At 36.7% G+C, this 27045-nt stretch overlaps 1 pseudogene; it reads right to left on the bottom strand.

Annotated features, from left to right (window-relative positions):
* Window positions 1-9595: 9595 nt before the first annotated feature.
* The window catches only part of LOC149140954 (uncharacterized), a 30395-nt pseudogene continuing 12945 nt past the window's right edge, over window positions 9596-27045 (bottom strand).

Raw genomic sequence — 27045 nt, 5'->3', positions numbered from 1 at the left:
GTTGAGTTATAGCGCAATATTTATGAATGTAATGAAGACTATCTGTAATGATAATTGCTATCATTGTGAAATTTATCTACAAGTAAAAATATTTGGAATTCTAACAGTGAAAATTGTTGGCCATTGTATGTTGGAGTCCTGAAGGAAAGTGCATGAGCCTAACAGAATGTTGATTTATGAAACTGATCCCATTCGTTGGATTGCAAGCTAATGTGAAAGAGTGTTATGGATTGGGGTTGTTGTAGGTGAAGAAATCATTGTGAATAAAGGAATTGGACTATATGAAGAGAGCTTAAGTCAACCATAGGTAAATAACCTTTGTGGATTCATAGTTTTAGCTTAAGGGTTGACCTCTATTACAATGAGAGTTGGTGCAATAAGGAGACTATAGTTGGGTGGAGTGTCCCTCTTAAAAATATTCAGGTACTTGACTCTGATCGAGGATATGAAAGTAGGAGCATGCCAAGCCATTTCACTCAATTAGATAACCTCCCTTCGTGGTAACTAAAACTCTAAAATGCTTTCTATTGACTTGAACAAACCCACTGTTGCCTCTGCTTTCAAGAACAATTGTCACAATAATTGGTTTCATTTCATCAAAAGAGACCATATTAATTTAAAGTATCCAAGAAAACAAACACATAACCAACAATATTGCTACATCAATCATCAACAAATTTACTCATTTTATGATTGCATAATATCATTTTGGCAGGAAGCACACAAACCAACGTGACTAAAAAGACAATAAAGAATACGATGCATACTTCAGCTTGCACAAAATTATACTAATAGAAGGATCCTTTATGCAAAAATTGCATGTTTTGCTTCGTTCAAAAGTGAAAAATGTGCCAATTAAGCCTACAATTGGATTCTAGAAATAAAAATAAGGTAGGGTCAGTAAGTGGCAACATCCTGGTAGTTTCCTTTTCAGCCAAGTGAATGAGGCTATAAGAAACAAGTGTTTACATTTCTCCTTGTTGATATTTATGTTATAAAGCAAGGAATCATTGAGAAATAGCCACAGATATCGGGGAACACTCGGCTTCTACAAATGTACTGATATTGATATTTTCCTAGCTCTATGTGGACTAACTCAGGTGAGTGATCCATGTTACATTTCCTATTTGTTTGTGATTGATTGCTTGTACTCGTTACTGCTAGTCTACACTTTGTTTTGGGGATGGAACTCAATGGTCACAGTGATCACTACTTTACATTTCTTGAGTCTCAAATTATTGCAATTGTTGGGTATTGTGTTCCCTAAATCTGTTACATTTGCAAATTTCAATAGTACACAAGTTTTATTGATTAATTTGGTTGTTGGAGGGATTAGGGGTAGATTTTTATGTGTTGGGCTAATGACTGAGGCTAGATGCTCATGTTTTCTTGTGTGATAATGGTGGAGAATTGGGATGACACTGGATTTGGGGGTTTGGGTATTGTTTGAATGTTTAATCCTTCTTCTTCAAATATTCATACACATTTTTTGTGGAAATTCCTGCCAATTTAGGGAGTGGCCTCCTTATTGCATCAAGAGAAGCTAGCACACCATGCATTTAGGGTGGACACGTGCATGGGAGTGATGTATCAAAACACTTATTGTGCATATGTGTAAAGGTAAATTGAATCTAGAGGGTGCATTTGTTGCAACACAAATCCACCTAAATCCATATCTAATGCTGGAGACTATAAATGATCAGTATATCAAATATTGAGTCTCAAATTATGCAACATTGAACTTGTCAAGGTCGAGGTGCATATCACACCTTGGGGGAGATGGGTTTGTGCTAGTAGCTAGAGATCACTGTGATCCTAAATATGGTATCTGTTTTTTGCAAGAATGAGTCTTATGACTTGTCACTTCAAGGCTTGAAGATCCATACTTACATAACCTTATTACAACTGGGTGGTTCTATTCATTTTTCATGAATGAGAATGTTTGTTTGCAGATCCTAATATGATTTTGATTTTTTGATGGCAAAGCTTCGAGGTCCAATTGTATCTCATTCCCACCTTGGATGGGTAGGTCGACACCACTCACTTCCAAATTTTTAACATCATAGTGCATCTTTTTGATGGCAAAGCTTCTAGGTCCAATTGTATCTCATTCCCACCTTGGATTGGGAGGTCGACCCCACTCACTTCCAAATTTTTAACATCATAGTGCATCCCATTTTTTCACCCCATTTGTGTCCATGGAACTGTGATTTTGTAGATTAATCCCATGCAACCTTCAATGCAATTTGGCTAAGATGAGGCATTCTTGATCTGATCTCCTCACTACACTCCCAGACACACCTCTCATAAAAGAACTATCTCACATCATCTCAAATTTAGTCCTTTTAGAGCCAATGAATAATTCCATTGATTATAGGTTGTTGGAATAATTTTTGCAATTGCTTGAATATTAGTCTGATCATACACACTAAATATCTGTCTTTCTCGTTTATAATCCCTGTAGAGTCTAGATGAATGAAATTAGCTCTTGTTCATGCCAATATGGCCCTAAGTAACTTCTACACTTCTCTTTCTATTATAAGTACTCAACTAGTTCATGAAATGTTGCTTGGTCAATTGTGGACCATCACAAAATTTCCAAGACCTCATGAAATATTTTCCATTAGTTAAGAGATACTTGATGGAAAAGTGCATCAAGTGATTCATTTGATGTAGATACATAGACATCTTGATGACTTTCCTTACAGCTAGATGGGATATCAATCTCTTAGCATTATAGATTAGTCACTTACCATTTTACTCTTAAGAATTGGGGTATGTTTTGTTGAAATAGTAAATTTCTATATAGTATATATCTGCTCAATAATATTACTCAATAAGTATAAATGTCTATTTTTATCAAGATCTCATCTCTTATGTCAATTACATGTCGAGCTTTCCTCATTCCAACTAACAAAACTATCATGAAATTAATCAATTACTTGTCTTTTGGACTTTCGGCTTGCATTGCCATGTCCCTAGTAATTCTACTCCATTGTAACCTCCACCATCCATCAATTACATGTCTTTTTGGACTTCCCACTTGCATTGCCATGTCCCTAGTAATTCTAATCCATTGTAACCTCCACCACGCATAAGTCACACGGCTTAGAAATCTATAATACCCATTAAAAATTCAAAAATATTTATTTTGACAAACAATGGTTGGACATCTCGAACATGAAGCGCTTCGCTGTGAAAATGCAATTGACAATAACCATGAGATACAAAACCCCAAAGTTTTATTAAAAAAACTGCCTAAAACCTAAGTTGTATGAAAATTGGAAAGGGATATTAATTTCAGAAATGAGAATGTCATGTAAATATAAACGTCAGAAGAAATGTTATAAATAAAAAATGATATACATATATAACAAATAGATTTTTTTTAATAAATATATGTAGATTGATTTTATTTTTTAAATAACACATTCTCTTGTAATAAATAAAAGTCGACGACATCCGCAGAAAGCAACTATAAATGATCATTGATTACATTGTACAAAATTAAAAATTCCATCCTAAAATGTTTTGGCTGATTTTGTATGTATTTTTGATGAATGCAACAGTGCAAGATCTGTCAGGATAAAACCGCAGATCATGCAAAAGGTGCTTTCGTCAATCAGACTTTTAGAGGCCAAACAAGGCGATTTGGCTCATGTCTATCATCAGGCCAAGGGCATTAGTGGACGCTGAGGCAGCCAATCATGTAGAAATGATGGAATTATTTCCAGTATTCATCGGTTTCGGTTCAAATACTAGAGTTGTATAGAGAAACATTATTATGCCATTTGGGATTAACCAAACTGATCCGGTTTTGAGGTATTTTCATCTCCAGACATTGGTAATTTGATACATTTGCGAATTCTCGATAGTTGAGCGAGCTTCAATGTCAGATAAGGTTGACTTTATGTTTTCTTGCACTATTGGCAGCATATCAGTTTCAGAAAAATCTCCTGAGCAATGGTCTACAGGTCAATTCATTATTTTTTATTACAGAATGGTGAATCTTTACAATGTGCCTATGTAAAGTTTTTTTGTGTAAGCTTGGTAGTACTTCATTTTTCTATTAATTTTCCATAAACAGGTAGTAAAATATTTCTATCAAAATATTTCTGGTGACCTCAACCTACAAGCAAGAAGCCATGTCTATTGGCCACGATCGGCATCAAAAGTTGTCTAAAATTTAAACAATTTAATTTTTATCATCTAGGCTACATTTGCTGCTATGTCTACTATATACTTCATGCTTGAAAAGTAAATGCTATTCGACATAATAACAAAATTTAATCTGGATCTCTGCTTCAGTCATCTGATGATTCTACTAGAGGCGGGTCTTTTGCACTTGACCCTAGTGCTTCACTCTGCAATAGTGTTTGGATCTGCTTTTCCATTCTCTTTAAGCAGAGGTTTTGATGACATTGTTGCACTTGTACTAATTGGATTTCCTTCTGGAGATCTTTTAAGCTTGGTTCTTCTTGCATGTCCCCTTCTGGCTCTTCTTTGTCCTTATAAGTTATAATTGCCTTCGCCAGAAGGTTTTTCATTACCCAGTATTGTTGTATGGTCTGCCTGAATAGTGTTTGGTGACCTTGAGAATGGCCTGGATCCTGAATTATTAGCTCCCAAACTGCTATTGGGATTTCTTCATTTTCCACATTGGCATTTAACTCCACTTCCCATGATGCTATTACTGCCTTTACTTCTGTTGGGGTTCCTACATAGTAGGCATTGATTAAATTCTACATGCTCTCCTTTCTAGTTCTTCTTCCCCTTTTTCTCTGTGGTTTGCTCGCTGATGCCTCCGGGCCCTTCATTTTCTATTTTGTCTTCTTTCCTGCTCTTCTGCCCAATTTTCGTCCCTGTTGCCTGCCTTCTTTTACCATCTTTTTCTGCTTCCGTTTCCTACAATCCCTACACTCCTGCAGCCTTACTTGTTTCGGTTGCCAGAGCTTCGGGGACTAGTGAACACTGGAATTAATACTACCTGTAATGTGAACCAGTAATAAATCATTAAAATCAATAATAATTTTATCCATATTGTTTTGCATTGCTTTTTGGTGTGTGTTTTGGCCTTATCGCTCCCAATTTTCTTCTCATTCACCCCATCGCCCCCAGTTTGCAACCACTCCGTTAATGCCTCGCTCCTCGGCTCTATGCCCCCCCTGATTCCCATTCCCCAGGGTCTCCCCAAGTGTCCCTCTCCTCGCTTATGGTCTAGCAGGCTAAAGGTTTTCTTACCGTCTTCAGGGGAGCTGAGCTTTTTCAGCCATTCTGCCACCGGGACAGACCTCTTCTTCGCTTTTCAATGTTGCAGCTTCACTAGAATGCCATCACTACCCAGTGTTTTCCCAGGTTGCTCTTTCTCCAACCTTGCACTTCCCTTTTGGTCTGGAGTTAGCCCTTTCCTAACCCACTGGTCCAATTTCCTATCCTCGTGATAAGAGTATCCCACCCGACTCCATGTTATCCTCACTTGGCTTTTCTGCCAATTTTGGTTCCTAACTCTCTCCCCTCCCTGGTCCAGGGGGCAACATCTCCCTCGAAAGCTCGCAGAGGCCTCAAATCCTTTCCTCTACTCAATTCTGTAGTGATTCCTACTGGTAGACATTCTTGTTTTTTTCCCAGATTCGGCTTCCCCTCTAAGCTTCTCACAGGACCCTCGCTCCTCCCAACCCATCCAGGAGTACCATCCCTTTATACAAAGACATTATCAACAGGCATTTAGAGATGAAAACACAAAATTTACCATATTTTTCCACAACTACGAGATCAGACAATCTTTTTCTAACCCAGGACCAGCTAGGCCCCTTACGGGGTTCATTTTTTCCCTCCCACCCTTCTAGGAATACTATCAAGTCAAACCCATACAATATTAATAGGAAATTATATTTGAGCACTCGGGATTTTTCATTTCTTTTCTCGATTGAAAGACCAAACACTCTTTTCTTAGCACAGAACCAACATTTTCCTATTACATTGAATACTTCTCTCCTTATTTTCCAATTTCTTCTCCATTTGCGCGACATTGTTACCCTAACAACACAGGGGGAGTTGTAATTACATACGAGGTGTTGTAAACGAATTTCGGTTGTTGGTCATCACGCCCCTTCTCTTGGCATTCACCAGCTACTCCGTCCACTCATTCTCCCTCAGCGTGTTGCATGCATTCCCCCAGCTGCCTTGCCACCTTTTTTCTAAATTTCTCACCCACCTACCTATTCTCATTACCGAGGTACCTTCCACTTGTCGCTTTTCCATGTCTTCCTCCCCTTCCTTCGTGTGAGGTCCTCGGTCGAGGCGCTCACTTCTCATCCATTTACTGTCCTCCATCATATCCTTACAGTTTCTGGCTGCCCTAGCTGTCTTTTGTTTTCTGTCCCCCTTCACCAGTTGTCCTGCCCTCCTTCCATCTGTCCTTCCCTTGTACCCTCTGGCTCCCATTGCCCTACGCACCCCGATTAGGAATAATGTGCCTATATTAAGTTGATCCGAGCCAAAAAAAAATAATACATTGACAGCAAATTTCGTATATTTTTTTGACAAAATGTTTGCACCTTTAGTCCTCTTGGCGTTATTTAATTGATCGCAAACTTATTTCATTATTTTCGTGGCAGGCATAATCCATTATTAGGCTTGCCGACTCTATAAGTTCGAGCAAGACAAGAACACCTCAGATTAATATCAGTGAAATCAAACAGAGATTCAAACCGCTGACAATGAAGGCTTCCCATAGGTCAGATGCAGATTGTAAAGTATTTTATATTAATAAATGTGGTTCATACTATTCGATAGAATATGAAAGGTTATGTAAAGGTTTTTAAGATTGAAAATTGTTCTTTAACATTGTTTCCTGTTTCATGCGCAGGCCTTGAAATTGTCCCGAAATTATCTGTGCAACACTTCCTCCAAAAGCGAAAGGAGAGGTAAAGAAACTCTAGATCATCTAAAAAAAAATTATGTATATTCAGAAGATTGAATAGTGATTTCAATATTTAATTCATTTACTGGTAATTATTTTTAGTGTAAGTTTGGAAGACTCAATAGGCAAATGTGTATTAAATGGATAAATTTTTTGGTACAGAATCAACAGAGTGTCTCCTTATACCACGATGAATTCAACAACAACTTGGAGGCCACAACCCAAAATTAGGCTTTCTTTGATGACATCTTTGAAGGAAACCCTGAAGATGGGGCACAAGGGAATGCATCTTCTTAAAATCATTTCATTTTATTACTCTTTCTGGGTCCTGACTATTTAGGAAGAATTATCAATCTTCATGACCCTCTTTTGAATAACAATTGAAAGGAAGTTGGAAGACTCCACGTTTATGAAAACTCAAATATTACTGTGAACCAACTTAGTTGGAAATCTGCTTTGCAAAGAATTCAAGTTGTTATGGATCAAATTCTGGAAATGAAGACCGAATTACATTCTATCTACTTTATTCATATTTTCCATGAGCACAACTCCCAAGCAGATTCCTTATTAAAGGCTGCAGTGCACTTGAAGGTTGGTATGATCGAGATCTCTGAAGCACAAATATAGAAAATTATAAAAATGAAAACCTAGACTTCCAGCAGCGGTAGTAGGAGGTCGGATAACGTGATTAAATGGTTACTTTTAACAGGCTGGGCAACATGAGTTCATGATCCAGATGGCTTGCTATTGCAGCTACATCGAATGACTTGCCTCATGAATCGAAGCAGTAACCTTTTATTATGACTTGCCTCTTTCTCCACCTGGCCTTATGACTTGCCGACCGACCAAAACTACCTAGCCTATCAGACCAGAAACCTTGCCTCATGACTTACCTATTTTTATTTGCATGGTTTAAGTTAATAAGGTCTATTATGTTGGTTGAGCGAAGTTATTTTTCTTTGTTTAGGTTGCTAATAAGTATATGATAAACTCTACATGAAAGGGAGAATAGTTGGCCATATTATATAGGTATTAACAATTTGAGTGTCAACTATCCACCTCAACCGACATTTTCCCTAAACCTATGAGAAAGTCAAGCCCTCCATATACTATAGCAAAGAAGGGGTTTTCCCAATTGGGTTTTCCAAGGAAATTTTTTGTGTTATTTGTGTGATAGTGCTTTTATCTCTGTGATTATTCCAATGCTTATGAGTGTTAAGGAATTGTGTGTCTTCGATGAAAGAATTTTTTTTTGTCATTAGTTAGTTTCAGATGGTTCATTCAAGCAATTGCAAAATTTCATGAAAATTAACAAACAATTATTGTCATGCCATGTGTTTAAACTTTTATTGAATTTTATTCTGTGTGTATGAATTTTTTTGTATGTAGAACTTATCTCAAACTTTTAGTATGTCAAACTTAATGTCAGCCTTTATCACCAAAATTTTAATGATCAAACTTTATTCGAATTTCAAAGTCATCAAACTCGAACACAAACATGAACGCGGTGACTTAGGTTATCAACCCTTAGTCTTTTAATTCCTATGGAGAATTTTGAACCGTGGATCTCCTTTTATGTTTATATTAAAAGGTTGGATGATACAACTGCAACCCCCTCTTTTTTATTAATATAAAAGTATTTATTTCTATGAAAAAAAATATTTATTATTATTATATTATTTATATCTTTTATTTACATAACACTATTTTAGTAAATTTTTATATACTTGTAAAATTGTATATTTTTTTCTTTGTTGTTGGCTTGATCCACAAGGGATTTGAACTTTGAATTTCATGGTTCACATAATACTTCATAACACGGTGATTGCTAATTGATATGCCCCTTGGTAAAATTATATAGTTTAAAATATAATATTTTTAGTATTTTATTAACATATATTTATGTGAGTTGTATATTTTGAACTTGAACACCAACATGAACCAGGTGACTTAGTCATACAAAAGAGTTTGTTTATATATTTTGATTTAAATATCAATTGCATCCTATATTATTTTGATGTATGTATATGCACTCTGACTTACCAAATACAAGAGAAAACTTTGCATATCTGTCTCTAATGATTTGAAATCACATGGATATACATGCATATGTGTTATTGAATCTCTTTGATGTCACTCTTCTTTATTATTTCTTGTTTCCATACTAACTTTCTTCACACCATGCCTTCATGTCTCAATTTGTCCACGATATTTCCATGCCTTCATGTTTCAATTTGTCCTCTCAAGCCTTGGACTTCCTTTTCTTTTCAAATTTTAACTCTAGTTTCTTCTTCCTTGGGCAATGTTTATAAAACTATCAAAAATTGAAAACTACTTAAAACATAAATGGCATAATCTTATTACTTTTCTCACGTCAACATAAGTATGAAATTAGATATTTTTAAGCCTTCCTTCATGCTACAATTTTTTTATAGATTTCTCTTTTCAGTAGAAATAGGTTTATTGGGTTATATTTAGTTTAATAATTATCATATTGTATGAAATCCAATCAAAATCTGGCACCATTACCACATGAAAACACCCTCTCTAGATTCAATTGATTCTAACTTTAACAAAATCCTAATTTTACGTTTACAAACCTTGAGACATTGAAACTTCATTAACGTGTTGCTTGCCATATCAAATTGACGAAGCAATCTCATCTCCTAAACATTACCCTTCTAAAGCCATTATCCAAACTTGATGACTTTTAATCGCCATTTCCATGACAACAAACAAAGAAGGAGATCCTTTGTAAAGAATGTTACTTTTAGCTCCATATATCATGACACTCTAAAAAAGAAAACACAATACAAAGTATTGTCACTAAAATAATAAGTGGGTGAAGGAACCTTATCCTCCATGCAACTTGTATCCACCATCTTTAGTGGTTTTTAGTTAGTTTGTGCCTTATAAAAAATCAAAGATACACCAGGTAAAACAACTATTACTGAAATATTATCATGCAAAAGGCTATTATTCTTTATAGATCATTTGAATTTTAACATTAACATATAGCTACTAAGTATTGGGGGTTTTCACAGTGCATTATATTAGATATCATTTTTTTGGATTCAACTGTATTAAGTAAGTCATTCATCTATGACCATTTCCATGAGAGGTAGTTGTAACTAACTAATTTCTCGTGATTTTTAAATCGTCCCCTTAGCACTCATTTCATCGGGTGATGCTCACAGGGGTGAAGAAGTGGGATTGAAACTAGTGAAATAAATCACATAGCATCAATCATCACTTCTAGGGCTTGCACCCGGTAACCAAGACTTCCCAGGAGGTCACCCATCCCAAATCGCCTCTGGATCAAGCGTGATTAACTGTGGAGTTTTCCCCACAATCAAGCCCACTTAGCTTGCTACCCCATTTGCAAAACCTTAACAAGTATTGTGCCTCATGAATTCTTGGTTACCGGGTGCAAGCCCCGAAAGTGATGATTGACGCTATGTGATTTATTTCACTAGTTTCAATCCCACTTCTTCACCCCTGTGAGCATCACCCAATGCAATGAGTGCTAAGTGGACAATTCAAAAATCATGAGGACTTAGTCAATTACAACTACATGGAAATGGTCATAGATGAATGACTTACTTAACGTAGTTGAATCCAAAAAAATGATATCTAATATAATGCACTGTGAAACCCCCCAATACTTAATTCAAAAGAGTGAAGGGAACTCTACTTGAATGGTTCATGAGGCACAATACTTGCTAAGGTTTTCTAAATGGAGTAGCAAGCTAAGTGGGCTTGATTGTGGGGAAAACTTCACAGTTAAGCGCGCTTGAGCTAGAGGCGATCTGGGATGGGTGACCTCCCAGGAAGTCCTGGTTACCGGGTGTAAGCCCTAGAAGTGATGATTGATGCTGTGTGATTTATTTCACTAGTTTCAATCCCACTTATTCACTCCTGTGAGCATCACCCGATGCAATGAGTGCTAAGTGGACGATTCGAAAATCATGAGAAATTAGTCAGTTACGATTACCTCTCATGGAAATGGTCATAGATGAATGACTTACTTAACACAGTTGAATCCCAAAAAACGATATCTAATATAGCTACTAGCTGAACAGTACAAGAAATAAAAAGTATGGTGTCCTTGCATCAAATTGTCAAAGATTTATTAAATTACAGCATTGGACAGTGATGAGCTCCGCTGTTTTTGAAATCAGGCTACGTAATGCCTACCATTTGAGATGCGAACTCGAAAGCAAATCCCTACAAACCATCCTGAGGCCAGAATTTCATGGCTGAAAAAAAAAAAAATAAATAAATAAATAAATAAATTAAAAATTAAAAATTAAAAATTAAAAATTAAAAAATAAATAAATAAACAAATAAAATTGATCTCATTAAATTTTAAAATTATATATCTATTTCATGGCCAAAAAGGAACATTCCTTATTTCTCAACCATGCCAAAACACACTCAAAAGATTATTTTTGAGGTCTTCCAAGCAAATTTTCTCAACATCAACCACTTGCATTAGGCATATGATGTATTCGCATGAAAAGTAAATCCTTTTTCTTTTATTAAAAACTTTGGCATTACCTGATTCATTGATGAGTTGCATTTATTGTCCATGTGCAATTTCTTGGATGCCAACAAAGAATGGGGAACACTATCTACTCCATTAAACACCTCCATATGATCTTTCTGCAAGAACAAATGACAACCAGAACTGAGAAAGGAAGCCTTTCGCCAACAGACTCACAAAAATGGACAACAAAATTTATGCTTTATAACCCACTACATTCAGCTAAAAACAAATCCATACAAAAGAAATCCAACCCAAAAAAATCCTATATCAATACATGGTTACCTAGATGGACATAACAACATATGTGAAGAAGACCAACAGTGGGAGTAAACTTATGCTTTAGACTGCATTCAACTAAAACTAAAAGCAATTCCATTAGGCAGAAAACAAAACGCACTTCACCAATACATGGCTACTTAGATAGGTGTAACAATAAAAGTAAACAAGACCAAAAGCAGAATACCTATTACCAACAATGGAGTAACCTAGTAGTTAGCCATGCTACTTGCCAAACAGTGAACATGAGTTCAAGCCCCATTGAGCAGTAACACTTCCAATTAAAACCCTACACTGATCCTAACACCGTGGTTGGATGTAGCCAGCAAAGAGGGAACCTGGACCTAATAATCATATTTGTAGGGGTTTAGATTACAATAGTTCCAAATTTCGAACTGAAACCATATCTATAACATTAAAATATCATACTACCAGGCAGCATATTGCTAAAGATATCCAAAAATTACGTCTTCTAAAGAATTCCACTGTCTACTGCTGTTAGTCACCCATTTTCCCATCGTCTACTACTAAACAGAAAGTATTTCACATCCTCTGCATGCTAGATAAGTTGAAACTTATTCTCTGCTACAAAAATCACATTCATAAGTTCTAAGCAAATAACATAAAAATCAGCACAATAAATTTCAAAAATTGCAAAAATTATCATTAAAGCCATATAATCTGTAACCTTTCCTATGCAATTTGTATATCTTTGTCTTTGTACAGTACCTTATTTGTGGATATAGTAGACTCATTATCTAGATTTAGCCTGTCAGAATCCAGGATTGAATGTGGATCATGCTCCACTCTGTTTAGCATTTGTGTACATTTAGTCTGCAAAGCAACATATAGCATGATGAACTTGATCTTTTTCTAAATCAAAAAGAGAATACAAATAAACAAACAAATGAAAAATGTATACAATTGTCTCTAAATGCAATACCATATCCATGGCATAAAAATTTGAGGATCAAAACAAAATACATCTCAAAAGTAGACAAAGCAACAGTATGTGAAAACTAACTTATGTAGCAATTTTATTACTCTTAAGTAGAACAAGCTAGTTGTGACTCTTGAGTCATGAAAAAGCAGGTTAATCCAACATTACTCCTACATTTTGTGCAGCACAGTTCATCTTGGTAACAAAATCTGGAGATGCTAGCAAACAATTAAAATCCCGGATGTCTGAATTCAAAGATGTGGTTACCTAGCCTCGAATGCTTTGGATAGCTGCAATCAACAACTTATCTCCAACAATCATTCTGACATTCCTTATGATGGTTTCTTTGCCAATTTTTCCTACCTGACAATTAAACACAGGGGGCATGGATCTAACTTTCTGTGCACTTGATTTTGGAAGCTACATCACTACATCAATGGCAAGAAAACTCTTAAATAAAAAACAAAAGTAGCTACCTTGTACTGAGCATAGAGGTGTTCCGATGTAGTCATATAAGCCGGAGGCAAGGACTTTCTTATGACCGAGAATAACCTTGAAAACAACATGTTGGCAACACTGTTGGGTTTGTAGAAATTTTGAATAATATGACACTTATTCACAAATATTATCCCGATTATACACTATTGTGGAATGCATGCATGATACATAACCTCCTCTACGTTGATCATCAATTTAGCAGCATTAAAAACAATGAAACATCAATCGCATGCGCACATTAACACAGTATGTAACCCGGGGAAAGCATATAACTGAAAACCCCACACTATCTGTATATTATAATGATAGAGAACATGTAACAATACATAGTACAGTACTCCTCACAAGTACTCAGTACTATCTCCACCTGTTACACACAAAACTAGCTCAGATCCGAACAAGTCACAGGTTCAAATCTTCTCCGCTGCTTTGCCTGCCTCCACTGCACAATCCAAAGTGAAAATCACGTGAGCACAAGCTACAATTGCCTTGATATTGGCCCACACTGCGCAATCCTCATTGGCATTACTCAATCCATTGCATGTGTAAATCTCATGCACAACTGATAGTCACAACTCACCCTTTCACTTACCTCTAACACCTATCTCTGTTGAATTGTCCATGCACTGAGTTAACTGACGTATTCTTTAGTTTCTTTGAGTTAATAATTAGTGAATTAATTAACGATCAATTCACACAACTCATCACTAGTGTATTCTTTAGTTTCAACTAAGTCAAACTGAACACAACTCCATCAACTCCACAGAACTCACATGCATGAGTTCTAACTGAAGTCCTCCATGCAATAGCTCAACTAACACATAAGAAACCACGTGATTCCTTTTGTCAGCTGCATGTGCCACATCTGTAGCTCAAACTGAAGTGCTCCAAGAGGATAAGATAATGTTTATAGTCCAAATATTATTATGAGCTAATAATATTCGACTGTTCCATTTTTAGCCTGGCAGTCTAAAAATAGACTCCGCCCATATGTCTAAAAATAGAAGTCCATCTATTTTTACCAACATGACCAATCATCCACAAATAGCATCCTGCAACTCATAGATCATGATCCATTGTCTAAAAATAGACTTTGCGCCAAAAATAGCCCGCGGGCCCACTTAGTGAAGGCGACTTCTTTCCACTAAGCTCCATCATCTTGTTGCATTTTCAACAGGGTTGAGTTATATTCTTTCCACGTAGTTAATAGGGGGTTTGAGGTGTGCCCGTAACCCCCCTTTATGGGGTCCAGGACAGCACCCCGGAAAATTTTGGTTTTGGACCCTACGTTAGGTTGGGCAAACCCACCTATGGTTTTGTGCATGATTTTCGCACATGTTTTTGGATGCAATGGTTTTCGGTCCATGGTTTTGGACGCGATGGTTTTCGGTCCATGGCATCAGATTCTTCGACATGTATAAATATGTATTGTAACATTGAAAGGAACATAATGAAAAATCAAGCTGGTAGTCTCGATTTTGGGATCCAGGGGAAAATCTCTGTGTATATGTGTTTTATGTGTTATGCTCTCGCATTGTTTATTTTCTGTGTTTTAGAATTCGTATGCAGGTAATTTCTGTATAGGGTTAAAACCTACATTTGGTATCAAAGCAGTTTTGGCTTCAAGGGGACGCCTTTGTTGCTGAGGGGTTTCGCTCGGGCCTGTGGTAGACCCTGTTCAGTGGGAGATCTGCGAGATCGATTCTGGTGGTGAAAGAAGATGGTGAGCAGTGGAAAGATAGAGATCGAGAAATTTAATGGTCAAAGTTTTGAGTTGTGGAAACTCAAGATGGAAGATCTGTTGGTGGATAAAGATCAGTGGATCGCGGTAGATCCAGGTACTAAACCAACGGGAGTGTCCGATGAAGAATGGAAAAAGTTGGATCGGAAGGCAAAGAGCACAATACGATTGTGTGTCTCAAATTTAGTATTGTTGAATGTATCCGGGGAAGCTACGGCAAAGGCTTTGTGGGACAAGTTAGGGACTTTGTACCAATCTAAGTCTCTGGTGAATAAACTGTTCCTCCGAAAAAAGTTGTATAACCTGAGGATGAAAGATGGAGACTCGGTGACAGAGCATCTGAACGCATTTAATACTGTGGTAAATCAGTTAGCGTCTGTTGATATTAAAATTTCAGATGAAGATAAGTGCATCAGTTTGTTGTGTTCTCTACCATATTCGTGGGATAGTCTGGTTATTGCAATAGGTAGCAATGCAACTGCCTTACAGTTTGATGAAATAGTCTCAGCCTTGCTGACGGAGGAGATGAGACGAAAAAATATGAAGAGCCAGAATGTTGATGCCTTGTCTGTACGAGGATGGTCCCAGAATAGAAACAAAAATAAGTCATCGAGTGGGAGATCTAAATCTCCAGGAAAACCTGTAAAGGTGGTGTGCTAGAAATGCAGAAAGGAAGGGCACTTCAAAAGGGACTGTAAATCTAAAGCTCCTGACAAAGGAAAGGGATCTTATGATGCTCCTTCTGCAGAGGTGAAAACCACCTCAGATGAAGGTGGGGATGTGTACTTGGCTTCTTCAAGTACACATGTAGATCATGAGGCATGGTTGATTGACTCAGGTGCATCCTTTCACTTCACTCCCCACAGAGAGTGGTTCTGCGAGTATGAGAAATACGATGGTGGTGATGTCTTCTTAGGGGATGATAGGAAGGCTAGAATCGTTGGTCGTGGAAAAGTAAAGTTGAAATTGCAAGGTGGAAGAGTTAGAACACTTCCAGGTGTTCTGCATATTCCTGCATTGGCCAGAAATCTGATTTCTGTAAGCAAGCTGGATGATGCAAGTGTAAAAACAGTGTTCGAGAAGGATACCTGCAAGATGGTTCGGGGAGCACTGGTATTGATGTGGGGAGTTCAGATTGGAACTCTGTACAAGCTGCAAGGTAGCACTGTTATTAATGGGTGCAATAGTTCTGTGGTTCCTAAAAGTGGAGCAGAAGATCTAGTGGTCTCTGGAGAGAAGACCATGCTGTGGCATCAAAGGCTTGGACATATTGGAGAGAAGGGCCTTCGAATACTTCATGGTAAAGGTATGGTAGAAGGTATCAGTAATAGTTCTCTGGATTTTGATTTCTGTGAAAATTGTGTATATGGGAAGCAGAATTGGGTGAGTTTCCCCTCTGGTAGTAAGAGGGCGAAACAAATATTAGAACTTGTGCACAGTGATGTGTTTGGACCTATGAAGGTTCCATCACTGGGTAAGTCTATATACTATGTATCATTTATAGATGACTTCTCAAGGAATACATGGATATATTTCCTTAAGAAGAAATCTGAAGCCTTTGACAGGTTTAAAGAATTTAAGGCTCTCGTGGAAAATCAGACAGAGAAGAAGATAAAGGTGTTGAGGACAAATAATGGTGGAGAGTTTTGCAGCAAGGAATTTGAATAATTATGTAAGAAGTGTGTTATAGCATGATAGAAGACTACTCCATATACACCTCATCAAAATGGAGTTGCAGAAAGAATGAATAAGACGTTGATGGAAAGGGAAAGAAGTATGCTCAGTGGTGCCGGGTTAGGACAGGAATTCTGGGCAGAGGTGGGGGATATTGCATGTTACCTGGTCAACAGGTCACCTTCATCAGCGTTGGAGGATAAGACTCCACAAGAGGTATGGACTGGTGGGAAACCCTCTCTTTCACATCTGAGGGTATTTGGATGTGATGCATATGTACATGTTCCAAAGGAGAAACGAACCAAGTTGGATAGTAAATCTAAAAAGTGCATCTTTATTGGGTATAAGGATGGTTTAAAAGGTTATAAGCTTTGGAACCCAGTCACACAGAAGCTTGTGTACGGTCAAGATGTGGTGTTTAGAGAGGTAAAAGATGTTATTAAACATGAAGTCCAACCAAAGGAACCTGAGAAGATAGAGTTTGAGCTAAAGAAGGAAGAGTCGGACTCTACAACGGAGAAGGAATCAGAAGATGAAGAGCCACAAACTCCGGCTGTGAGAAGATCAGTTCAAGAAAGAGGGCAGCCAGAAAGGTATAGTCCATCTGCTTTCTGTTCAAATTTTTCTTTGTCTGTTACTAATGATGATCCAAGAATTGTGAAGGAAGTAGTGGATTTAGAGGATGGAAAACTCTAGAAAGAGGCCATGGTTGATGAAATAAAGAGGCCATGGTTGATGAAATAGCATCTTTGCACAAAAATGAGGCTTGGGATCTGGTGGAGTTGCCGGCTGGAAGGAAACCCACAGGCAGCAAATGGGTGTTCAAGAAGAAGTCAAATGCAGAAGGAAAGGTGGAGAAATATAAAGCTCGGTTGGTAGCAAAAGGTTATTCCCAGGTGCCAGGAATTGATTTTGGTGATATTTTTTCTCCTGTTGCCAAGGTAACTTCTATTAGATTACTTTTATCTGTTGTTGCTACTTTTGATTTTGAGGTAGAACAGATGGATGTGAAGACAGCATTTCTTCACGAGGATCTAGAAGAGGAAATATACATGAAGCAACATGAAGGCTTTGCGGTGAAGGGTAAGAAAGAACTGGTATGCAAGTTAAAGAAGTCTCTGTATGGATTAAAACAGTCACCAAGGATTTGGTATCAGAAATTTTATACATTTATACGGGGACTTGGCATCACGAGAAGCAAAGCAGATCACTGTGTGTATTTTAAATTAATTGGTGACCGTGTTATTTATCTGGTCTTGTATGTGGATGATATGTTGTTGGTTGGAAATGACAAAGAAATTATCTAGGATTTGAAGACCCAGTTGTCCTCCAAATTCGACATCAAAGATCTTGGTGCTGTAAACTATATTTTGGGCATGGAAATTAAAAGAGATCGAGCAAAGAGGAAGCTCTGGTTTAACCAGAGGAAGTATGTCAAGACAATACTATAGAGGTTTAATATGTAGGATAGTAAACCCGTGAACGTTCCTATTCCTGTAGGTGTGAGGTTATCTGCTGAACAGTGTCCCAAGACACAAGAAGAGGAAGAGGACATGTCCCGTGTTCCATATGCAAGTGCAGTCGGCAGCCTGATGTATGCAATGGTCTGTACTAGACCAGAAATTGCACATGCAGTGGGAGTATTGAGCAGGTTTATGTCAAAACCAGTAAAGGAGCATTGGACAGCAGTGAAGCGGGTTTTCAGGTATTTGTGTGGCACTAGTGATTATGGTTTGTGCTACCAAGGAAGACCAGGATTGGATAGAGTGTTGGATATTCGTGGCTTTGTTAATGTAGACTGGGCTGGAGATCTGGATCAAAGAAGATCTACAAGTGGGTATGTGTTTAACCTATTTGGAGGTGCAGTAATTTGGATGAGTAAGAAACAATCTGTAGTGGCACTATCAACTACAGAGGCAGAATACATGGCAGCCACTCATGCAAGCAAGGAAGCAGTTTGGTTGTAGAGATTGTGTTCAAGTATGGGGTTAGTACATGAAGCTATAAGGATAGACTGTGACAGCCAAAGTGCAATTTTCTTGGCAAAGAACCTTGCATATCATTCAAAGACAAAGCACATTGATGTTCAATATCACTTTGTGAGGGATATGATAGAAGACAAAAAGGTGTTGCTGGTAAAGGTGGACACTTTGAAGAATACTGCAGATGCATTGAAAAAATTTGTGAGCTCTGAGAAGTTCTCTTGGTGTAGAGAGACAATGGGTGTTTCAGGGCTGGAAAAATGACTAAGCTCTCTTGTGGCCCCGTGTGGAAAGAAAACAACAAGTGGGAGAATGTTGGGTTGTATTATATTCTTTCCACGTAGTTAATAGGGGGTTTGAGGTGTACCCGTAACCCCCTTTATGGGGTCCGGGGCAGTGCCCCGGAAAATTTTGGTTTTGGACCCTATGTTAGGTTGGACGGACCCACCTATGGTTTTGTGCATGATTTTCACACATGTTTTTGGACGCGATGGTTTTCGGTCCATGGTATTGGATGCTTCGGCATGTATAAATATGTATTGTAACATTGAAAGGAACATAATGAAAAATCAAGCTGGTAGTCTCGGTTTTGGGATCCAAGGGAAAATATCTATGTATATGGATTTTATGTGTTATGCTCTCGCATTGTTTATTTTATGTGTTTTAGAATTCGTATGCAGGTAATTTCTATACGGGGTTAAAACCTACAAACACTAGGAATTCGCATTGATCCTTTTGCAAGTTCCTACATCTTGCATTTTCTTCCTTCAACTGAAGCTGAAGAAGGGTGCTGGAAGGCAATTTAAGAAGTATTAAACCAAAACAAATTGTTGATAGGATAAAACCAAGAACTAATGACTTAATTAACTTGTAGGAGACATATAATCTCAAGTGCATTAAATGGAAATTGCCACCGCACTATCAATTATGTTACGTATAGGTTATAATGTAAATATAGCAACCAAGAAACATAATACCTCTCCCAAAATAATACATTCAATTGCTTATAAAAGTAGAGGCCATCCAAAGTAATATTAGTTAAATTTACCATGTCATAAACAGAACTCTGGTGAGCAACTTCAACATCCTCATAAATTACTGCATCACCATAAATTTCTGAAAGAGTGGAATATCTGATTGAAACCAGAATGCTAACAAATTTGCTTAAATAAAACAAAAATCCTAGGTATGGGATTGCGAGAGCAGCCTTTACGACTCACTCAAATTACTATCCTTCATTTCTCTACTCAACCAGGCGTTGGCAGAGGTCTCGAGTTGGACTCCCGATTGCTACCGAGGTTCTCCTACTGGATTCGTTCATAGTTTCTCCACCCGATGGATAGTTGGCCCTGATTGGTGAGATATTCGATTCACTGTAATTTTTTTAATCGCTACAACAAATCGCTCATTGTTCTCTCGTAACACCATGTGAAATCTATGGTTCTATTTGGAATTGTAACTGGCTATCAGATTGAATTGTAACTAACTGATACCTGTTTTTAATATGATGGCATACACTATTTCAATCATCTAACACTAAAATCAATGGCCCATTATCGCATAGGTGGTATGGGAGGGGAGTTGTTCTGAGAGGGAATGCCTTACGGTGTAATAAGAAGAAATTCATTGAAATGATTAACCAAGAAATATGCTACATAATATAATCTATGATTGTTCATATCATGAAGGCCATAAAAGTTTCAATAAAATCCAATGCTTTAAAGAAAAACCATTTTTAAGGGGGGAAGACTTGTAATATACTTAGGATATACTAAAGCTAGGGGTATAATGTAGTAATCACTATGTATTAAATAATAATATTCATATAATAATTAGGACAAACATTAATATATAACAATGATAAGATGTTTCCCTTGCCAAGGACATGAACTATCCACCCACTATGTGTATATATACATGTTTATTATACTCAATCAAAATCATGTTTTATATATATTTTACCAAGGCAAAAAAACCTGTAATTGTATTCAATTTTAGAAAAGGAACAAAATTACGCTAACCAAATTTAGTAAGAACAAGCTCTTGACTTATGTGCATAAGAAATAACTTGAAAAAATAACATAAACCTATGATGTTAAGTGTGATATTAATCACTTAACTTCTCTTTCTTTCCTTTCTTTTTCTGGACCTTCTGTCATCCCCCTGAGTTGGGATCAACTAGAACCATTTCCAAATCACTTTTAGTTATCTTTGGTGGAAGTTCTTTGTCTGAATTTGAACTTTTGGAAGCATGAAATCTCTTTGTTCCCATCGTCCCATTCTCTTTTTGTACCACGCTTTTATGTTGTTCTGGTTCATGGATCACTTCTGATTTTGTACCATTATGCTTGTGGATTGCATTTCCATTATGGATCGGAGCATCCCATTCTTCTTGGTTTAGAGGGTTCTCTTTGATTTCTTCTTCTTCTTCCTCCACGAGGGAGGCATCAGAAAGCTTCCATCCTTTTGTTTTGTGGGCTTGCCCCTTTTTCTTTTTTGGGTTATTTTTTGCCTGCAGGCATATGTTCTGCAAGTGTCCTATTTGGTAACATGATCGACACTTGAATGTCGTATTTTCATAATCCATAAGTGGGGTCCACCTAATTTTTTTAATGTATTTTCTAAATGCGATTAGGTAGACACTTATTTAGGCCTATTTCTACACAAATTCTAGCGAATGTAAATAACCCTTCTCCATTCTCTTGATGTCCATATTTTTTAATGAACCTAGGGTGTTCCCAATTTCCTCAAGAACCTTGTGATGCCAAAAGGAAGGGGAAAAGTTGGTAGCCTCACCCATACTGGCATTATTGAGACCAACATTGATGTGGCATCAAAACTTGGGAACCAAGGGGTAATGAAAATACCTGCATTTCCCTAAAACTAGGGCCCTTCTTTCAACACTCTCTCCACATCTTCTTGGGTATCACACTGAACAATAAAAAAACCTTTTGAGAAAAGGTCTATGTTGCAGTTATTGGTCCAGGTTATAAAAACCCATTGATGCAAAGCATTGCATCTAGGCCAAAAACCGTTGAATCTGCAAATAACTCGCCTTGATTGAAAAAACAAAACAAAAAATGATTTACCTTTGTTAGGATTACCTCTATGGCTAGAGTTTGTTGTTGTTGTTCAAGAATGTAAGGTCTAGGATTGTATTGTGGCAGATCTGATGGATCATAGCCTTTGCCCCATACCGCATCCTTGTAGGAAACAAAACCTCTTGGGTTTTTGGCTCCCAAAGCACCCCCTCACAACCTAGATTCAAGCCAATGGTGGAATTTCTTGAGATGTTGTAATCCTACAACTCAAAATGATCCTATGACTGCTTCCCTGCATGAAGGAGATGTTGTGTATCTACAGTATATCGCAACCATTTCTCTATTTGCTTCTTGAGATTCACCACATAATCTGAACCAGAAACCCAAAAAAGGAAGGACTTCCCATTAAGAGTTTTAATGAAGAGTTGAAATTCCTCCCCTTGTTTTTATTCTTCAAACCCTTCATAACACAATGATTTCGAACACAGTGATTGCTAATTGAACTACCCCCCATGGGCTTTTAATATTTATCATCATCATGTCACTCGTGGGGATTTGAACTTTGGTGGAGAATATAACAACCATTCTTCCCAACCAACCAAGATAACCTCACTTGACTATTCCCTTCATTTTAATATTCAAGTGGATTTAAAATTTGTCCCATCCATTCCATTAAGTTAAGTAACCAAACTATTATCCCTAAATTATTGTTTCATAAATTCATGCAAATCAAAGTTATAACATGTCATACAACATTGACAATTCTGGGGGCACTCATGAGTGGTTTTGGAAATCATGGTGGGGGAGGGTGGGACCCAACTAATGGTTGCCACATTGTGCAATTTAACCACTCAAAAATAAAATAAAAAAGTGTGTGGATGATGGGATGAAAGCACATGTACTTAAAATTTTAATATTATTTTCAAACTTGGAAATATTGGGAAGTTTGCATTATTCAATGCTTTAAATGGAAGTTCATTCATTGAAAAGTATGAAAGTTAAGCTAAAAAATATTATTAACGTGAGTAAGGGGACAAATAAAATATTACTCATGCATGAGATTCTAGAAACAAAGCACACAAACTTTGAGGAAATAATCATGTATGCTATATATAATGTGGTTGTATTTATTTATGATAATTCACATAAATAAATAAAATTGATACACTATTAGTGAAAGTTGCCACCCACACAAAAAAATAATAGCTTTAAGATTTTAGCAAAGGGTGATATAGATCCACATTTTGAGAAAATAAAATATCACAACATTATTGGTAACAATTGAAAAGGACAAGTGGAAAAACTTGGAGTAGTAAATCGTTAAAATTGTGAACACTACCACACAAATGTCAAGCTTTCCAAAACAATTTGTGTCTTCAACACATTTTTTTATAAAACAGTGGGAGCATTTCTAGAGATCAAAGCCACCAATCAACATCCAAGAAACATAAAGCACACAACTAAAGGCTTCAAGGGTGGGGAGAGAAATAATTTTGCAGTAGCAAGAGACTAAGTTTTCTATGTAATGCAACTCGTAGGGCTATTGTAAAATTCTTAGATCCGTGGGATTTGTTTATTAGATCCATATCTCAAGAATAGTAGAGCTTTGTTTCTCTGCCATTTTTTGTTTTTGTTTTAAGCTTCTCATGTGTCATCCTAATTCCTTTCTATAGAAGAGTGTAATTAATGTAGGTTTTAGGCAAGGGCTTTATATGTTCAAAGATTTGCAGAAATTATTTGTGTTACAAATGTTTTTTATCATCTTCTTGATTATATGAAGTATTTATGTAATAAAAAGGGCATTATTGAAGAATTAAGATTTGTTTTCTACTCTTTTTGATACCTTTGAATATATGCATTTAAGTTGATCATTAAAATAACAAAAGAAGTGTTTATCGGTCAGATTCACATTTAAGTGCCCAATAAATCAATTGTCTTCATCACAAGCAAACAAATATTTTCTTACTCTTTGTTGTGCTTGAGATTCACGTCTTCTCGTTTTCTTCCACCTTTCATTCTCAACAATTGTTTTATGTTACTTGAAACTCCATTCCCAATGGATAGGTCTTTAGTCTAAGATATTTACAATGTTTGTCCTAGATTGTTGTCATTTACCCTTAACTTTATTTATCAACCCATTATCTTGTTTTTATCACTTTCAATCTAACATCCAAAGCTTATTTATCAACCCATTATCTTGTTTTTATCACTTTCAATCTAACATCCAAAGCTTAATTATGTTAATTGTTTCTTAGTGACAGTGGGAAACTAACTTTCTTGAATCTGATGAGGGAGCCCCATCTGGCCCAAGAGTTAGTTTATGGCCAAAAGAAGGTTTTAGATGCCTTGACATAGTTCCTAAGTAACGAGGAACATTTGAAGGAACTACATCAAATTGGCATCGCTTCTAGGGAGTAGAGTTGAAAGTTTAAATTTCCTCAAGAAGTTATACAACTATCAGATCTAATTCCTAAAGGTGAACAAGGGTAAAAAAACCAATTGTAAATTTCACCTTGCAACTCCATGTTATGGAGACTCCACTTTGACTCCATTGTATTATAATGGCGAACTTATTGGCTTGACTATTAACTGCAAGGTATGGTCTGCTTCATTTTTCAAATGTACCTAGTTTTCCAAATCCACTACCTGATAGAGATAAATATAATGATATCCTCCCTATGTTTAGAGGAGTTGAAGAAGAAATTTTTCTCAGCATTTGTAAGATTTTCATAGTCTTACATCAACTTTAAATTTTTGACAAGGATGTTTGCATGGAGATGGTCATGATATATTTGGAGGGAGATGTGAGAAAATGGTATAGAATTTTGCATGTTGTCGACCATTGGTTGGGGGTTGGGGGACCCAACCAATGGTTGCCACATCGCTTCCATTAAAAACCGATAGTTTTTCTTTTCGAACCGCCCACCCTCCCTCCATTTTAATCTCCGTGCACTTTAACGCCTTAAAATTTTATAAAAGTGTGTGAATGATGGGATGAAGGCACATGTATTTAAAATTTTAATGTTTGTTCAAACTTGGAAATGTTGGGAAGTATGCATTATTCAATGCTTTAAGTGAAAGACCATTCATTGAAAAGTATGAACGTTAAGTTAAAAATATTATTAACATGAGTAAGGGGACAAATAAAATATTAGTCATGCATGAGATTCTAGAAAATGGAGCATACAAGGTTTGAGTAAATAAATAATTTTGGTTCGATAGGATGTGGTTGTATTTATTTATGATAATTCACATAAATAAATAAAATTTATAAATCATTAGTGAAAGTTGTCACACATGCAAAAAAATTTAAGCTTTGAGATTCTAGCAAAGGATGATATAGATCCACATTTTAAGAAAATAAAAGATCACGACATTAACAAGTGAAAACACAAAGTGGAAACACAAGGGTAGCAAATCAATGAAAATGTGAATACTACCACAGAAATGTGAAAATATCCAAAATAGTTTTTTTCTCCGACATTATTTTTGTGAAAATAGTTAGAGCATTTATAGAGATGAAGGCAACTCATCAACATTTTTGGAGAAACATAAAGCAAACAAATAAAAGCTTCCGAGAGTGAATATTATTGCAACAACAAGTGACTAAGTTTTCTTTGTAATGCAATACATAGGGCTATTGTAAAAATCTCAAATCCGATGGATTTGTTTATTGGATTCAATGTGAATGTATGTTAATTCATCATGATTATTTAAAGAAAATCACAACACCTAAAATGGCCCCCTTATGGTCTATAAAGTGTCAAATTGTGAGACTATCTTCACTAAAAACATATACTTTATAATAACATTTAAATACAATTCATCACGATTATTTAAAGAAAATCACACCACCTAAAATGGCCCCCTTATGGTCTATAAAGTGTCAAATTGTGAGACTATCTTCACTAAAAACATATACTTTATAATAACATCTAAATGCAATTCTTTACATAAAATCATAAACTACTCTAATTATAATTATAATTATACCACTCACCAATTTGAATTATAATTTTATTTTTTTATAATATAATTTTTTTAAAGTTGAAAATTCATTTTTTTGTTTTCCAGGTAATGTGAGTCTTTAGATGACTGGGACGCCTAGCACGTGGCTTGAGTAACCATGACCTGGGGTCATCTAAGGTGTCAAAATCACTCGGGGATCACACCCATCCTGGGCCACACCAACCCTTAGCATGGTTGGATTTTTGCACACAATGTTTTAAACCAGTGACCTTTACACCACAAAGCGTCTTAACAGAACACCCTGTCACCGTTTGCTCTACGCACCATGGGCAAAAATTGAATATTTTTATGTAAAACATCTTAATCAAATATATTAATTTATTATGATTAAATGTAACACTCTCTTCCACCAACTTAGCTTAAACTAGCTTTGTGGAAGGTGTTACTTTCGTTAAACTCGACCTCCATAGTCCTGTCATGGAAATGGGGTCACAAAATTCCTCAACTACCAACTTCTTTGAATCTAAAAACTAATATTACCATCGCGTCTATCTTAGAAATATCCTTCTCATAACATAAATCTTGTCCCGGTCCGACCTACAAATCAAAAGTTATGCCCATTAAAAGATTCAACCAGTAACCCTTGTTGCCATGTCAACGGGCACTGCCACATGACACCCACGTGATTCACACATCGTACCAAAGTAACATCCCACACCACTTTCCATGTCATCCTTGGCTAGGTCCCACAAGGCCAACCCCTTAATATGAATTGTGATCATCTATCGCTATGATAGATCTCAGACTTGACTCTTTCCTTGGCCTGCAGTGCACAACCCATTGTAAAATGGCCCTGGGGCGAGTCAAACTTGAATCCACATCAATTGATGGGATAACCTTCCTATCTATACTTCCATCTATCTCAGCGCTCACTTCCACATCACCATAGTGGCAATGTAAAAACTCCCCGAAGTTTCGAGATGAACTTCCTTTACTGTCAAGTATCAAAGCTATTCCCATCTCCATTAGCCATTTATCTCGACCATTTCCATTTGTGTATAGACACAATGAGATCTCTTTGAGATTCAATATGATGTCATCTCATCCACGCGAACTCTAATGCTTAGGGCCACTGACCTGCCAGCTTCGCTAGTAAACCAACATTTCTTTGTTATGAATATTTTCTGGGATTTTTGGCAGCACCAACATCAACATCTAAGTATCTCAACTTGGATCTTTGGTTACCTTGGCACAATGTGACTCTCCCAGGGTTATGCTACCCCTGTCAAGGTTCCCTATGACAATGATCCCACTCTGTCAATTACCAACTCTATTTTTCGCTTGGGCATCACACACAAGTGTGTGTGCACGCACACATACGCACACATGTGTTTTCATTAATGAACAGTGTGGCCCTTAGTCATATATGTACAGCTATCTCTTCTGATCTTAA

This window comes from Pinus tabuliformis, chromosome X, assembly GCF_031772625.1.
Source record: "Pinus tabuliformis cultivar Carrire ecotype Pingquan chromosome X, CPIR1, whole genome shotgun sequence".
NCBI lineage: Eukaryota > Viridiplantae > Streptophyta > Pinopsida > Pinales > Pinaceae > Pinus > Pinus tabuliformis.
Note: the sequence above shows the minus strand (reverse complement) of the source record. Positions and strands in the feature narration are given on the sequence as shown.